Source organism: Canis lupus, chromosome X, assembly GCF_011100685.1.
Source record: "Canis lupus familiaris isolate Mischka breed German Shepherd chromosome X, alternate assembly UU_Cfam_GSD_1.0, whole genome shotgun sequence".
In the NCBI taxonomy this organism is placed as follows: domain Eukaryota; kingdom Metazoa; phylum Chordata; class Mammalia; order Carnivora; family Canidae; genus Canis; species Canis lupus.
In genome coordinates this window covers 24,664,040-24,682,857 of record NC_049260.1, presented here as the reverse complement: position 1 = coordinate 24,682,857, position 18,818 = coordinate 24,664,040, and the positions used below count along the sequence as shown (strand labels likewise).

General features: G+C 34.9%; 1 protein-coding gene across 2 annotated transcripts in view; it reads right to left on the bottom strand.

Annotated features, from left to right (window-relative positions):
* Positions 1–18,818, bottom strand: part of IL1RAPL1 (interleukin 1 receptor accessory protein like 1) — a 1,348,418-nt gene that overhangs the window by 578,569 nt on the left and 751,031 nt on the right. The window lies entirely within an intron of this gene.

Here is an 18,818-nt window from a genome sequence, read left to right as displayed (position 1 = left end):
GGCTATTTGAGGTCTTTTTTGACCTAGGTTTGGCTTGTCTGTCTTACAATTTTCTACCATTTCCCCATTCACAGTTGTGACTTTGGCGGCATTTAAACCACTGGTGCTCCTGATGTGCTGGATTGTTCCTTGCTCCCATGTTTTGGTGGAGACCTTAAGTGGAACCTCCTTTCCATTCTGTGCTCGTAGTGTAATGCTTTACCATTGCTCTGGAATCTATTTCTGTAGCATCCCTTATTACAGCCCCCTTCAAACTCTTTCAAAAGATTATTTATGGATCAAATATAGTAGTAAGTATAAAGAAAAATAAGAATTGAAAATGTACTTTGATATAAGAATCCTTTTCAGATTTTTATTTTTTCAAACATAGATTGTATAACTTTGCATGAACTTTATAGCATTAGTATTTTTATTTGATTAAAAATTTGCTATATATGTATAATCCTAAATATATGTAATACATATTTATATTCTGTGTATTGAATGCCACAATAGTCTTTTTAAAACATCAAAAGAATAGTGAATGGGAATTATTATTGTAAAAATCTGATATACACAATAGTAGTATTTAAATGTAATTTCTCTTTAAGCAGAGGTTAAAATGATACATGTAAGAAACAAGAAAATTAAATGCAGTTTTTTTTGTTTTCTTGGCTTTAAACCAAGAAAATATTCCTAAAGTTACGACCCAGTCATAGGTCATTCTGATGAAATATAACAGAGCAGAAAAAATTTCTTCTACAAAATTTTAAAGCCAAACTGATGAACAACAAGAAGAAAAATGAGTAAGACTCTCCTTACCCCATTTCTTGTGCATTTGTATTTCTTAAAAGTTTTGCATTCTGGGCATACACTCATCTATGCAAATAAAACAGTGTTTTCCTGTTTCTGTTTAGCTCTTATTATATCATGTGATAGTAGTCTGATGGAGTTTTATTAGATTGGGGTACTAGGTTTGGGATGACAGGAATTAAAAGCAGATGGTAGAAAATAGGGAATTATTGGTCAGTGAGAATTTTTGCAGTTTTAAAAGATGAGAAAGTTCTAGAGATTTGATATCCAACAGTGTGAACACACCTAATACTACTGAACTGTATACATAAAAATGGGTTAGCTGGTAAATTTTATGTTGTGAGGTTTTTTTTTTTCTTACCACAATTAAATATTTAAACCAACAGCAACCAAATAGATGTATCATATAAAATACTTCATTTTCAGGGGCCTTAGGAAAACTTTAACCTATGCACTCATCACAACTCTCTGGAGCCACACCGTCTAATTTCAAAACCTGGTCCTGGTGCTTGCTAGGTGTAGGGCTGTGGGTAAGTCACTTAACCTCTCTGTGCCTCAATTTCTTCATCTGCAAATTGGAGATGGTCAGTGGAAACTTTTTTACATAGTTGTTGTAAGGATTAAAGAAGACAGTATTTGTAAGCTGCTTAGATATTCCATAAAATAAATTCTCCAGAATAACTGAAATGTTGGAGTTATTCTCACCACATTTAAAGGGAATGTTTTAGATGATCTAACAATACAGGCAATCTGGCAAATGTGAAATAACTCTGGTAAGGAACAGGGACACTTAGAAGTGGTGCTCATTCTCTAATGCAAATAAATGAGTTACGCATTATCGTTGATTTATAAAATAATGTGAGATCAGTTTTATGATGCTGTGGATACAGCAAACAAATCATAGTTTCTAATATAAGCCCCAAATCACATCCTAACAGGACACTCCTTGATTTACAAAAGAAGTTGCCTGGCACATGCTCCACTCCATTTAGCCTACTTCACTGTAGATGGTTGAAGGACTTTATGTATTTAATGAATGATGATTCCCGGAGGAAAAGAGGAAGAAGACCAATCAAAACCAGCAGTGCCCAACCATTCACCTAAAATGCTTAATAGTGGATATGAGGGGGTCGCCATACCTTGCATATATGCATTCATTCATTCATTCATTTATTCACACACATTTATTGAGCCCCTATTTCAGGACAGACTATGTCAAAGCCCTTAAAACACAGAAGTAAATGAGACAATATATCCTTCAAAAGCTTACAGTCTAGTACATTAAGAACAAAGAAATATTAACATGGTAGAGAAAACTAGCTTGGTTTGCAAATCAAATTGTATTTATCAGGCACAATTTATGCATTAACCTTTTAATTTTTTATTATATTTCAAGACAGACATTCAATGATAATTTTAAGAAACATTGCAATTTAGGATTTAAAATGGAAATGGCAACAGATATCCAGATGTAGTGTTGACATAATATCACTTTTTTATCATTTGCCCTCATTTCAGCTTAATAAACTCTCTTGGCTCTCATCTTTCAATGTTTAATCCAAAGCAATTAAACTGATATGCAAATGCCATCTCCATTACTTTAAGAATGACACAACACACAATTTCATTATAATAGGCAACTGGAATGTTTGTAGAATGATCAGCTCATTTTTATTTTTAAAATATGTGCTTTTCTTGCAATGTATGCTTGTAAATAAAATGTCCACACACAAATTTTATTTGATAAATGCCATGTGGATAATATTTTCTTGTATACTGAACACAAAGTTCATTCCATGTGGTATTTCTATGAAAAGCCTGCTATTCTTTTGCTAGTCTCTACAGAAATATTTTAGCTAATGAACTGCACTACCAAAGTGTAAGATAAGCAGAAAATGAACAAAGTCTGTGTGTGTGCATGTGCACATGTGCACATGTGTGTGTGTTTAAGGTAGACTGTCTTTTAAGATTCAGTTTCAAAGAAGGGATCAGAAGGTTATGGTGGAAATGCCAGACATATTTTATGAGAATAGATTCAATTAGTTAGGCTTGTATAGTAGGTTGGTTTTATTAATGGTCCCAGTTCTTCACTTCTGCCTATATCCATACCCTTTGCCATGTAACCTCCACTCTGAGTCTCAGTCTCCCATGTGACCTGCTTGGGCCAATGGGATGTGATAAGTCATGAAGCAGGTGCTTGAATCGGTACTTACACATCTCTTCTTCCTCTGTTGCACATCTGCTGTTGACATGAAAATATGCCTGAGCTAGCTTCTGGAAAATGCAAATCTAATAGACCTAGATTCTAATATTCCCAGTTATTCCATTTTAAGCCATCTGAAATCAGTCAACAAGTAGTTAACTTCTAAAGAGGAGGTCAGATGTAGCTGGCTACCTTTAGGAGACCGTATACTTTCTCATCCTGAGAGTTATATTTTCTTCATCATTAGTTGGGAAAACACATTACGTGTGGTAGTACATATCAATGCTTAAGATTTAACAGATTTTCTGTTAAGCATTAGTGGCATATATTCAATAATACCCTTAAACACTCAGAGGCTGTATTAAAGATACTGTATTAAAAAGAAAGATATATCAGGATTTGAGCATTTCTTCAAAAAGGAAATACTTCTCCATAGTCTACTGGCTGAAAAAGCATTTGATGTACAAATCAGTACTAATAATAAATGTATATTTATTCTGCACATTCACTCAATAAATATTTATTAAGAAACTATTATGTCTAGTTATTGTCCAAAATTATAGGAAACAAAACAGATAAGCTTTTGGACTTTGATTTAAGTACTTTGCTTGGTAAACTCAAATAAAAAAATCCTTAATTCAATCAGATACTTATAAACAGAAAACCAGGAAAATCAGCACTAAAAAATTTATTTTGACAGAAATAAAAAGTTATAAATATTAAATTTGTGTTTATGCACAAAAAGGAAACAAAAATATAAAAGACTGAAATATGTGAGCTATAATTAATATGGGCTTAATATTTTTAAATTTTGACTCCTAAAATTAATTCCTGACTAATTCACCTGTGCCCTAAGACTTATATGGCTAAGAATCATTTAGGTGAATCTAAAAACTTACAGTTATAGCATGATCCTAAGACCAACAGTTGGCCAATTTATCAAACCTCAAATCAGGGAAACCCCTATCACCTTTGGAAGTGTTTAAGTAGAGCATGGTGCTAAGGTGAAGTAGATGGGGTTTTTTTTCACTCAAAATGAAATATTTCATAAGATTCCTAGGCCAGAATCTAAGTAAAACCAGAACTCAAAGAATTAAGTGGAAAATAGGATATTTCCCTGAGGGCATTTACTGGACCTAGTGATACCAATTGCTATAGCCTAAGTTTAATGGTGGCACAGGATTGGAAGTGTGGGGAGAAGGGGCTCAGTTAAATACTGTGCTGTAGAGAACCCCCATCCAGTAAAGCTAAGGGCTACACCCTCAAGAAAACGATAGCCAAACTGTGGAAGGAGCCTCGGTGTCCATCAAAAGATGAATGGATAAAGAAGATGTGGTCTATGTATACAATGGAATATTACTCAGCCATTAGAAACGACAAATACCCAACTGGAGGGTATTATGCTGAGTGAAATAAGTCAATCGGAGAAGGACAAACATTATATGGTCTCATTCATTTGGGGAATATAAATAATAGTGAAAGGGAATAAAGGGGAAAGGAGAAAAATGAGTGGGAAATATCAGAAAGGAAGACAGAATGTGAAAGACTCCTAACTCTGGGAAACGAACAAGGGGTGGTAGAAAGGGAGGTGGGCAGGGGTGGGGGTGACTGGGTGACGGGCACTGAGGGGGGGCACTTGATGGGATGAGCACTGGGTGTTATGCTATATGTTGGCAAATTGAACTCCAATAAAAAAGAAGAAAAAAGAGCTGTGGAAAATGAGGGAATCAGTCTGTAAAACCTGGGAGGAAGATAATGACTGGAAACAAAGCACTTCACTGTCTTACTACAAATAGTAGAGGCTTTTCAATAAACTGAGTTTGCGTTAAAAAAAAAAAAGAAAATGATGAAACATACTAAACTTGACCTTCCTTAAATTCTTACACATCCATAAGGTAGATTTACAGTATAAATTTATATTACTGAGTCCCTCAAAAACCTCAAGCCATGAATTTCACTTATACTGACCCCAGAGTATCACGTGTTAGACACCTAACAATGCAAAAGGAAATCCTTTCTAGGAGAGTTCTCCCTCATCCTAAGCCTCAGAAAATTCCCAAAAATAATATTCCAAGGAAAATGATCAGCTCATTGAAAAAAAAAAAAAACAACTAAGCATATAATGAAATAAGGGGCCTTGAGCAATAATCATGAGAAAAAACAGACAGCAGCTCTCTCCTCTCTGCAGTGAAAATGCAGGTTTAGGATTATCAACCAACACTTTTAAAACCAAGAAATAGGGGCTCCTGGGTGGCTCAGTCGGTTAAGCATCTGCATTGGGCTCAGGTCATGATCCCAGGACCCTGATCAGTGGGGAATCTGCTGCTCCCTCTCTCTCTGCTCCTCCCCGCACTTGTGCTCTCTCTCCCCACTCTCTCAAATAAGTAAATAAAATATTTTGTAAAAATAAATAAAACAAAGAAATAAAAGACAGGCATAAAGCTTATATAGATATTTCTATACCTATCTACAAAAATCACCTAACCAATCTGAAATAAAGCAATTCTTCAAATCTCCAGAAAATGAAAAATATAAGGAGTGCACTTATGATGAGCACCAGGTATTGTATGGGAGTGTGGAATCACTATATTGTACACCTGAAACTAATATTACATTGTATGTTCACTACCTGGAATTTAAATAAAAACTTAAAAAAATTAAAACCTCAAGGCACATGGTGTGATGAACAGTGTTATACACAATTGATGAATTATTGAAAACTGCATCTAAAACTAATGATGTAGGTTTAGTATCACATTAAGTACAGCTGATGAGAAAATAGCATTAAAGTATACAGTGGTGGGGAAGGGGGAAGTCACTGAAATAGGAAAGTGCCCACCATCTCTTGAACATCCTCTACTCAGGGTGAGCCAGGACAAATGGGTAATGGAATACTCATTATAAATGGGATGGGTCTTGAGGGTCACAGATGATGGTAGGTTAGCTTTTGTAACAACACTAATGTGAGGACACCAAGGCCACAGATTTCTAGATTGCACCCATGGCACTGATTACCCTTAAAGTTTTACTGCTTATATAAAGGATAGGAAGAAGGTGGAGCAAATCAAAAGTCACTTTCAGGAAAGAAAGAAACCCAGAATGCTGACCATGTATGTTAGAAGCTTCTTCCCAAGTATTTAATCCTATAATTTTTTTTCAATATCAAAATGAATGCAAAGAGCATAAAAATGTGATGTCTTTGTTCTGTAATCAGACTTTCAGAGAGAAATAACCAAGCACTTTATGTACCAAACAAGGTACTCAGTGTTTCATGCACATTATCTCCTCAACCTTCACAATATCCTGGGAAGAAGAAATTAATATCCTTCTTTGATACCTAACGAAACAGATTCAGAGAGAAGAAATAAATTGTAAATAATTCAACAGGATTTGAACTCAAGTCAAGAGCCCAAACTCTTAACACAAAAATAGTATTATTTTCTAAAGTAAACTACACCCAAGGTGGAGCTTGAACTCACGATCCCCAGATCAAGAGTTGCAAGCTACTCCGACAGAGCCTGCCAGGCACCCCTAAAAATATAACACTAAAAATAGTGTTACATATATATAACATATGTAAGTAAATATATATTATATATATATATATATATATACACACATATGTATATGTAAATGCAGGTTAAAACATCAGTGTCATTTCATATAAATAAGTACTCTTTATATCCATACCATTTCAATGACATTCCCTCCAAACTCCTTTCCAGATCTTTGACAACTTACTATTAAACTTGAAGAGTACTCCTAGGCAAAAGGACTCTACTCTAAATATAAGTTGTTTACCATTCTACATTGTGAACAATGTACTAAATGGAAATATAGAAGACAACCTGATAAATATGACCAATTTGGGATCTAAAAGATCATGCAATTTAATGGTCAACTATAACAAGGCAAAATGTAACATCAATGAAGATAGGAGCCACTATTTGGTTACATAGCCAGCTGCGAAAGATTAACAGCTGCCACAACACTGGCAGCATGTGACTATGAGCCATCTGGGGGATGTATCCAAACTGATTTTAGCTTTAAAAAATCACAATATTTAGACCACGGGAGGGGCTAGTCTTGTTCTTCTCCGTGTGTTAGACTAAAGGAGAGTGATGTGACTGGAAGCTATGTTAAATGAATCACTGTGAGAACTAGAGATGTTTAGCCTATAAAAGAATATAGGAGCATAAGAAGTGGGAGAGATGACAGAGGTAGATATGTGTCCCATGGCATCTGTCCATAGGGAGACCCTAATGTTTTCCTGTAAGGGTGGTTTTAAATTCAATTTTGCATGTTAGATTTATTGAGCTTAGAACTCCTTCAAATTTTGTTTTGTGTTTTCTATGTGTTTATTTGTATCTGGGAAACTCTAGCAAGGATCTGAGCCAAAGAAGGCATAAAGATATTACATCGCCTCTGAGCCCCATTTACACTCCTAGCATTACTGGAAGAGTAGGCTAAACAGGGATGTTATAGCTTTCTTAAAATATCAGAAGAGCTTTTGTAAGAATGAAGAACTGTAATTGCTCTAGGGTAGGGTCCCAAGATACAGAACTTGGCTCAAAAGAAAGGAACTTTGGCGAGCTCAGAATAAAGAATAAATTTCTCACTGAATGATGCAAACAGAAATGCCTGCCACAGGATGTCATGGACTTAAAGTTCAAATATAGGTTAGACAACCATTTATTTTATATTTTTAAGATTTATTTATTTATTTATTTATTTATTTATTTATTTATTTATTTATTTATGAGAGAGAGAGAGAGAGGCAAAGACACAAGCAGAGGGAGAAGCAGGCTCCATACAAGGAGCCCGACGTGGGACTCGATCCCGGGTCTCCAGGATCACACCCTGGGCCAAAGGCAGGCGCCAAACTGCTGAGCCACCCAGGGATCCCCTAGACAACCATTTAGCAGATATGAGAAAGAGTACATGAGTTCATAAAAACAAAGAGCTAAATTGTCCCCTCCCCTATCCTATGGTTGTTTTAGACAAAAACTCCCAAATATCTTTCTCTTTCTCTTTCTTTCATTCTTTCTGAAACTTCTAGTCTCATTTTCAAGTACTGGTTTGAAACACTTGTCCTCAAAATTCTTGTAGTATCTTAAATCCATTCAGTTAAAGACCAGAATATATCATCTGCCCAATTTCCTGTTTCTATTCTGATACCACATTATCCTAGTCATCCAAGCAGGAAACCAGTCATTATGGGCCCCTCCCTTTCCTCCTTAATCAGATGCTAAATCATGTGGATTCTGCTTTACAAAATGTTTCTCATACCCACCTCCTCCTTTCCCGTTCTTTCCCACTCTCCTAGTCCAAACTTTCACTGTTTCTCACATAGGCCATTTGGTAATGGGCTGTTAACTATTACCCCTCCCTCTGATCTCACCTCCATTCTGTTTATTTAATATATGACAGCCAAATCAATTTTTCTCAAAAGTAGGCTGGATAACACATCTCCTTCTTCAAAATTCATTACCTCCTACAGAATTAAGTACAACCCCCTCACAATGGGATGTGATCTGAAAGGTACATTGAACTTTTCCATTCTCTCTCTTACCATGAGAGGTGCAACACCCTTAATCTTTGCCAAAGCTTTTGACTTTTCATCCTCGGATTTTCTATCTATCTTAGGTGACATTAAGCCCTTGCCTGGAATGCCTCTAATTTTCACCTTTGTAATCAAAACTCATTTCAAATATTATCTACTCTAAGGCATCTTTACATGTGTGATTACAGTCATTTATAATCCTTCGGAGACCTTTATTTATATTTTCTTTAGGCCACAATGTAGTCCACTTTGCATATAAGTATTTGTATACTCAGAAGAATTCACCATACTATACTTTAAAAGCCTAGAGCAAATGTCATTGATGCTCTGTAGCATCTGGCACACAGTGTTAAGTGTTCAATAAATAAATAAGACGTTAACTAGTACTGTCACTTTTCAGTAAATACATTTCATTCTTTATTTTAAGTTGGTATTCTCATAAAAATATGACAAGTGTATAGTCCATATATAGTCATCACCGCCACTGGACAAACCTGCCAAGGAACATTTCCTCCTGATAGTCAACAGTGAAGGTTTAATATACCCCAAGAAAAGAAGTTCACAAAACCCATCAGCTCTCTCAGTTAAGAAGATATATCACACACACAAAATCCATTCTCTGCTTAAAACTCCCTTCCTTATCCTCTGTGTCCTGTGTTCCAGTTCCTCACGGGTAATTACTTTCTTCTTAGGGTTTTCATGTCCAAGCTGCTTTTTTTGTAGTATTTGTAAAACCTGCTTTATGTCCTAAATATAGTTCCTTAATTCCTCAAAAAAACAAAAACAAAACAAAAACAAAAACAAAAAACTCCCTTCCTTGTGGGCACTATATTTTTGGCTCTATTTAACAAGTGAAATATACAGATTATATATATATATATATATATATCTTACTATGCTCAGTCACTGTTATAACTGCTTTACAAAATGTAACTCATTTAATTTATCATGAAGTTTGATATATAAACTCCTTCAATTCAGGGATAATGTTAAAAGTTCCTCTTATGATGCCTGCTTAGCCATATACCCTTTTAAGCACAAACTTAAGCTCAGCTGAAGTCAATGAAACATACTCCCAGCTCCTACCACTCCCTCACCCACACAAACCTCTACAATGAAGACAAGTGATTTGGAACAGTGAGGAGTAAGAGGGAAGAATACCAACTCCCCAAAGATGTCCACATCCTAATCTCCATAACTTGTGAATATTTATTCAAAGAGACATTACTAATGTGATTAAATTAAGGGTCAAGAGATGGTAATATTAGCTGGGATTATTCATGTGGGCCCAATCTAATCACAAGGAACCTTATAAGGAAAAGAGGTAGGTGTTACTTTAATGCTGAATACACCTATGTAAGGATCTTGACCCAAGTACAAAAGAGAGAGAGAGAGAGAGAGAGAGAGAGAGAGAGAGAGAGAAGAAATGGGTCTATTCTTATTCTTTCAGGGTTTATTGTTTTATTTGAGTATAGTTAACAGTGTTACATTAGTTTCAGGTGTACAACATAGTGATAATATATCTCTGTGTTATGCTATGCTCACCACAAGTGTAGCTACCATCTGTCACCATACAGTGCTATTGCAATATCATTGACTATTCCCTATGTTGTACCTTTTTATTCCCATAACCTGTTCCATATTCCATAGTTGGAAGCCAGTAGTCTTACTCCCTTTCACCCATTTTCCCATCTCTCCACACCCCTCACCTCTGGCAACCATCAGTTTGTTCTCTATATTTATAGGTCTGATTCTCCTTTTTGTTCATTTGTTTATTCTTTTGTTTTTTTTTTTTCAGATTCCACATATGAGAGAAATCATATACCATTTGTCATTCTGACTTATTTTACTTAGCATTATACCCTCTAGGTCCATCTCTTCTTCTTTTGAAGTTCAAATCAAAGAACTGAACTGGCCTTAATAAACAAGAAGGAATATATTTTGGTGATAAACCAAATAGCCAAAAAGTAGCATTCCTAATTTAGAGGAAATATTAAAAAGCACAGGGAAAAGAAATATAAAACTTTGCTAACTGCCCAAGTAATTGAATTAATAATATCCCATTGTCGTTTGATTTGTAGTGTGACTTAATAATTCAAAGAAGCTGTCATATATTATGTATGTATACACACAAACATGTTTGTATATATACACCAAATTCTATCATATACCATTCACAAAATAAATCCTAGATTGGTGATACATCAAAATGCTTCTTTAAAAAAACCTATAAATGTACCTAACTTCAGACTGTGACCCTGGTATCAGAAAGGCTGGAAGTCTTTCTTAAATAGCACACCTCAAGTGGGGGAAAACATGGAAGAGGAGATTGATACATTAAACTTATAAAATTTTAAAAAGTTTTAACAACCTAAGCAAAGTAAAAAAAGAAAACATCTGCAATGTATAAAATCTTTAAAAGGGTTTGAAAGAACAATTTACAAATTGTTTATCTATGAATCAGTAAGAAAATAAAACAATATAAAAATGGTCAAAGGTGATAAACAGGCATCTCAAAATGGAAAAAGAAAAAAATAGCCAGTACATTTATGAAAACCTAAATTCATTACAAATCAGAGGAATACATATTAAAATAACACATCGATAGCATTTTCTTTTTTCATTGTTTCTAAAAGATAGAGGACCTATGAATTCTTATACCCTGCTGGTGGGAAAGTAAAGCGGTACCGACATTTGGAGGGCAATTTCACAGTATCTATTAAAATTAATGATGCCTGTACCCTGTGACTATCAGTTCCGCTTCCTAGTATCTATCCAAGAGAAATACTTGCTTATGTGTACGATGAGGCATAATCATGGATTAAAATTGAAGCACTGTTTGTAATGGTGTAACATTTGGACAATCCTAAACATCCACCTATAGGGAGAACAGCTTAATAAAGTTTTTGTATAATGTAACTGTGAAACATTCTTCATCAGTTCAAAAGCATGCATTGAACCAGACATGGGGAAACCTCCAAGATGCATAAAAATAATCTGCAAAGCAATTCATGCGATTTCATACAATTTCAAAAAATATCTGATTGCTTGTACTCTGGTCTTAAAATAAGGTTACCCTTAGAGAAGTCAGAGTTAGAGAGGAGTAATAGCCAAGAAAAAATAAGGTGTTCCATGTGTATTTTATATAATAAATATTTTTACAACAAGAATGGATTTATTTGCCAAATTTAAAATACATGCAGATTATAAATACTGTAAAAAAAGGAAAATGAATCAAGACAAATGTTTAGGTAAACTAAGTAGCTAGATTAGTAAAACAGGTGAATGAAGCTTTTTAAATGTCCCTTTTCTGTAAACATAAATATATTTCATGTTTATGATGATAAAAGTTAATTCCATAGATGAAAATATGGATTTGTATATGGCAAAAAAGCTCCTGAAATGAATAATTAATTTTATTGTTTTTTTTTAATTTCAAAGATATATGATCTTCTATTTCTTTTCATTCTTACTCATTTCCATTGAATTAACTTTTCTGATTGAAATGAAATGATCATATCAACTGCAAAAGATTAAGTGAAATCCCAGATCAGTGAAACTTTTTGAGCAGATTTACAACTTGCATTTGGGAACAACAGAAAGCAATGCATGTTACTAAATAATGAAAACATAAGCATCAAAATGGAATATTTTCATATGCATGGTAAAGCTTTGAAAATATCCCCATGCAAAGTGTGCTAATAAATGTCAATTTTAATACTATACTTGGCATCCTGTTCATTTGCATTAACCTACTTTGAAGTATCCCTAATACAGAATTTTCTCCCTTGTTCTCCTACCTATACACCTACACTTGTGTGTGTGTGTGTGTGTGTGTGTGTGTGTCTAATGTGGGGCAAGAATGAAAGCTTAATTTAAAAAAGTTTTTCAGTGATGTTTATTGGGAAAGTTTGGCTCTTAATTAAATGAATATTATACACACAGAGATGTACATACATATATGGTGTTCTGATGTAAAACAATACAAAATCAATATTTTTTTTACAGAATATCATAAAGCTGGCTAGTACGTGGGGGGAGTGTTTCACTTGAAATTCATCATAGAATGCTTTTCACCATATCTCTATCAGACAACATTCTTTAATATTTTCAGAAAATTAGGTATTTACTAAAATTAATGAGGTATTTCTTGGGTTTCTACTATGTGCTTCATTTTATGGAATAGCAGTAAGCATAATGTAGCAGGTAGCCCCAGTATTAGAGGGTTCTTTGAGAGCAAAAGAAAATATTCACCTTAACCCCAAGAAAAGGAAGATGCATGGGCTAGAACAAATACCAGGGAATATTTGATTTGTGTTACTTCTGTGCCCCAACTCTATTTACTCATGAGCCATTTGGGTCCCTTTGTGGCAGCACAACTTCTCCCTGATAGACTCACTGGGGAAAAAATATGGAAAATAAATAGAAGAAAGCAAAAATGACCTGAAATCCCACTATGAGAGGAAAGCATTATTAATAACAGGGGTATTTTCTGTATTATTCCAATGAGTTTGTTTTTCTTTCATCATCCAGAGAAAGTTAAAGCTATTTTCATTTTTAAAGATTTATTTATTTATTTGAGAGAGAGCGAGAGAGAGAGCAAGTGAGCGTACACGCACATGCCACAGGCAGAGGGAGAGAGAATGTTAAGCAGACTCCATGCTGAGCACAGAGCCCAACACCAGGCTGCATATCAGGATCCTGAGATCACAACCTGAGCTGAAACTAAGAGATGCTCAACCGACTGTGCCACCCAGGCACCCCAAAGTTATTTTCATTTTAAATGATAAATACGGGGGGGGGGAATCAACAAGTATATTGTTTTGATTACCTAAGTAACTAATACTTGTTGGCAGACAGTTTAGGAATTAACTCCATCAGGTACTAATAAGAAAGACCTCCAGAAGTAATGATGCTGAGCTGTGTAAGGGAACTTTTCTAGTATTAATTTGTTTGAAATTCTATTGCAGAAAAAAGGCTTCATTCTCTGTTAACATTGGGACCTGTGACCCAGTTACAGTGCCCTGCTATCCTGCTTCTTTGACATTGCACAGTCCACTTGCTTTGTGCTTCTTTTAATGGTGTTTATTTGAACTTAAAGAGAAATGTATTATTACCATCATTATTTTAAGCTGCATGTTAGGATAATTAGGCAATTCAGGTGATATTAGCCTACATTCTAGGTCATGTTTACATTTTAAAAACTGATACATAATTAGAAAATAGACTAAATTACTTTTCATGTTGTGATGTATGTCTGCCTTTTTATATATATGTATCTTCCCCTGTTAATGTCTATACTTTGTTGTGACTAAGGAAGGTGAAGGGAAAGCTGCCCAAATGCATCATTAATGGCCAGATGTAAGTGTATTTGTTGAATGATTCATCAAAAAAACTTACACTCTTGACTTTCCTAATCATACCTATCTTCATTTTATTCTGTGTTCTTACTACTTCCTGGAATTAAAATTGGAGGAAATGTGACACCACTATTTTCTGTTCAGGTACACACTTGTTTATTTGTTTGCTGTTTGTTTCCCTCACTAGAACCTAAGGTAAATGGAAGCAAAAAGCCATATTTTTTCATTTGTAATTTAATCTCTGATGCTTAGCATAGTCCAGAAACTGTCAATTCTCAATCAATGCATCTGAAAGAATGACTGATTGTGGTCCTCAGATTTAAGCCCCTATCACTTCCCTGTGCCAGAAAGTTTATCCTAAAGCAACCATCAAGAAATAAAAATCACAGCAATTGTGGTGCAGCAGTACACATTTTTTCATTTCCTTTTATAATTCTTTGAACTTATTTTCACCCCTAATATTGTTCTCAATATTCTCACAATTTTCATTTGAATATTAGCATGCTCCATGTTCCGGTTCTTACTTGTGTATTGAAAATTTTCCTCCTATCAAAATAACATATTTTCCTTTGCCCCAACTCAACTTTTCTTCAAGCCACCATTGGATTTTCATGGTCCTTCAGATTCCATTGTTTCAGCTTTGCCTTTAACTGTAGTCATCATTATTCCAAGCTCTCTTCACAGTCCCAACACTGAATTTACTTGATTATACTCCAGTATATATCCTATTTTGTCTCCCACACATCCTATGTATTTTTATACATTAAATAAGTGTGTTCTTGGTAAGTTTCTATTTCTGTACCCATTCATCATATATTTTTAATGAAAGATCAACAGATTACATACTCAGAAAATAACAGAACTTCCTTCTCTCCTAGTGGATGTCAGCACATATGAAAAGCCTCACCTTTTAGGGCTGCAGAGATGCCACTGACATCTGGAGTCTATTTCCTGAAAGCGGGGACTGCATATGTAAAGATGAAGTCTCTCTGAGTATATTGATATCTCGCTCACTCTATAAGGGAGCAACTTCAATATTCAGACCTAACTTCCTAGCCTTTTTCTGTCTGCCATACTAGGTGAACAGAAACAGTCCTAAGCTATGGATTACTGTGGTGAAAACAATTATATAAGTAGATATTTTTAAAATTTTCTTACCTAGGTTAAATTCAGGATTACAATAAACTCACTGGTCAGGAAATTTCTCCAACTTTAACTGGATCTCTAATGCATAGTAAGATATATATTATAATGTCAATTTTTTAAGTATATTAGACATTCATTTCTCTTTCATGTAAAGAAACCCTGAGTACAGATTACAGATATAGTATGGCAGATGCGCGGTGTCCTCAGAGACACCAGCTCCTTCCTGCTTTCTATTCTATTGTCTTTGTGTTATGTTCCTTAGATCTAGAGTTCTCACTGTAGTGGCTTTGTTTCAGAAAGGAAGAAGGGAAAGGGCAAATCACCAAAAGGATGCTTGCCAGCTGAACCAGATCCCTGTAGGGAAATTACCTGGAAACTCTACCCAGGAATTCCTAGACTTAACTGGCCAAACAAATGCCACATAACCACACATAGGAACAAGGAAGGGAGGAAAATATAGTTTTCCTTTAAGCTGGGCACACTTCTATCCTGAATAAAAGTAGGTTTATGCCATAAAAAGGAAGGCAATACTGATAAAAGCTAAAATGTGGATGAACCTCAAAAATATTACAGTAAGGGAAAGAAGCCAGACACAAAAAGTCACATATTGTACAATATTAATATCAAGAAGTAGTAAATCTAAACAGACAGAGTCCAGATTGGTAGTTGTCACGAGCCAGGGAGAAGGGAAATGGGGACATTTTCTTTTGAAAATGTTTTGGAACTAGATAGAGGTGGTGGTTGCACAACATTGTGAATGTGCTAAATGACACTGAATTATTCACTTTAAAACAGTTAATTTTATGTTATATGAATTTCAGAAGTTCACCTCAAATAAACAAACAAGCAGACAAACAAATATTTAAGCTTTTGTTGGCAATAAAGAAGGGAAAGAATAGTGGATAGGCAACCAATAGTCTCTACCACTGCCACTGCATCTATATTTTCAGTTGGCAACTATCTAATTAGCACCTACTATGTGATAGACAGTGGGCAAAGCTCCAGTGCTGAAAGTGATGGACAAGTTCCTGACCCTGTAGTGGGCCCAGAAACATCTGATGAGAAAAATATTAAGAAATCCCAGTTGAAAAAAAAAGAAATCCCAGTTGAGGACATTTTACAAAATACTGGATTCATGCTAGTCAAAAACATCAAGGTCACTGTCAAAAACAGGAAAATATAATAAACTGTCACAATCAAGAAGAGCCTGAGACATGATGAGTAAATGTAATGTGGTGTCCTGGATGGGATCTTTGAATAGTAAAAGGACATTAGGGAAAAACTGAGAAATCTAAATCAAGTATTGACTTTAGTAATAATATTAATAATAATAATAATAATAATAATAATATCAATGTCAGCTTACTGTAATAAATTTACCATGGCAATATAAATAGTTAAAAATAGGGAATACTGGATGTGAGGTACACAGGAACTCTCTGAACTACCTTTTATAATAATTCTGCATATCTGAAACAGCTATTAAATAAAAGGTTTATTTTTATAAACATGGTGTGAACAGTATTTCTCCAAATTCTGCACTCCTTTTTCACTCTTTTTTTTTTTAAAAGATTTATTTATTTATTCATGATAGACATAGAGAGAGAAAGAGGCAGAGACACAGGAGAGGGAGAAGCAGGCTCCATGCACCGGGAGCCTGACGTGGGATTCGATCCCGGGTCTCCAGGATCGCGCCCTGGGCCAAAGGCAGGCACCAAACCGCTGCGCCACCCAGGGATCCCTCCTTTTTCACTCTTAAATTTCTTATTCTAATCCTAGAGTACTTTTGGCAAAGGGTAAGTTATAATGTAATAGTATTGTATGGTGACCCAGACTGAATTACTGTTGTACATCTGAAACTAATGTATCATTTTGCGTCAACTACACTCAAATTTTTAAAAAGTAAGTTATGATACATCTAATAGATATACACATATATATGAATGTCTACTATATGCTAAATACTAGATTAGGTTCTTGATGCCATGTCATTTAGTCTTCATTACAATCTTGTACATTATTCCCAGTTAACAGGGAATAGAAACTCAGAAAAATTATGTAACTTGGCTAACAGCACATAGACCAAAAGGGAAAGGAGTCGAAATTATCTGCCTGCTATATCTTTCCAGTATGCTGATCTGCCTGTCTTATAAAAACATTTTTCTCACAGGGTCATTACCATAGTGAGATGCTATATTTAAATGTGCACGTGCCCATGTGTGTGTGTCGGGGGGGCGCATGTGTGTGTGTTTGCATTGACCCAGTATATACTTGGGAGAACAGACTGTGGTCTTCAGTCCACGTGGCTCAGGTGCTTGATTCTATCCCTGTCTTTGGGGCAGGCATATGACCCCAAACTGACCAATCAGAGTACCATATCTCCTTGGCCACTAGGGTTGGTTCAGGCATAGACATATAATCAAAGATTGCAATCAAAGCCAGACCAAAAACCTACAGTTTTCTGAAAAGGCCAGGGGGAGGGAGGAGTTGGGACCAGGAATCATAATAAGCCTGAGGCCATCAGGGGCCATTTTAGTCACTAGAAGGATATAGCCTGACTGAGAATGTAGCCAACAGAGGCACATAGGAGAAAGAACAGTTAAGATACGGAGAAATGGAAAAAGGGACAGAGACAGGACAGAGAGAGGAGCAGGAGGAAAAGGAAAAGAGACCATGTACTGATAACTGACCTGCTTCAGCTGGATCTGTAGTGACAGTAACCATCTGACCACTGGCGTGTTCAGTTACGAAGTTGATATATTTCTTTAGGACTTTTTTGAATTATATTTCTGACACTAGTTCCTCAGAGAGTTATCATACTGAAAATGTGTGTGAAAAAGCAATATTTTAAATAACACAAGATTTTCCTATAAGCAAATCATTGCCTAAAATTAAAAGCAAATATTTAACAACCAAGCAAAGTTTTAATAATATCTACAGAACTTTCCTGGAAATGTAAAGAATCAAAACCCATAATTTAACACTTTTAGACTAATTATTAAATATAGCATTCTGTGTTGAAATACATTCGATATATATATATAAATATATATCCCATACAATACTAGAAGTAACATTTCCTGAAAAGGTTACACTTGTATGCCTCTCGTGTGCTTCATATTTAACTCAGACAAAAAGTATTCATTCACTCAGTGAGTCATTTATTCAAACTTAAGGACAGAAATTGTGCTAACCACTGAAGCAGAAATAAAATTATTAAGATATTAAGATACAGTCTCTCTGTCCTTAAGAAGCTTAATCCAGAGAAAGTGGTGTATCAGTAAATCTTTAAAAAAAACTAATTTTAGTATGAGGTATAATAATTATAATAATTAATATCTGTAAATTATTTTGTCAGACACCATTTAATTAAGCCCTTTGTGTGTAGTATCTTATTTAATTCTGAAAAAATCCTGTAATACATATATCATTATAACTCGCATGCTTCAGATGAGGACACTGAGGATAATTGAAGTTAGGTACTTTCCCAAGGTCACATGTAATGAGCATAAATTCAAGGGTGATGAACTGCAAAGGATGTCTTTTAGCCAGTATTGTATCCTCTTACTGTTATTGATTTTCATTTAGAGTTGAGAATACTAATTATTTTTCTTTTGTAAATAAGTCACCTTCTAAATATATGCTCTTTCATTTCTTTGACAATGCTTTAGGTAAAATAATCCATGGCTTAAAATTTAACATTGATAAGGCTTAGCTCAATTTTAAACTTCAAAAAAGACTATACTGGTCTATA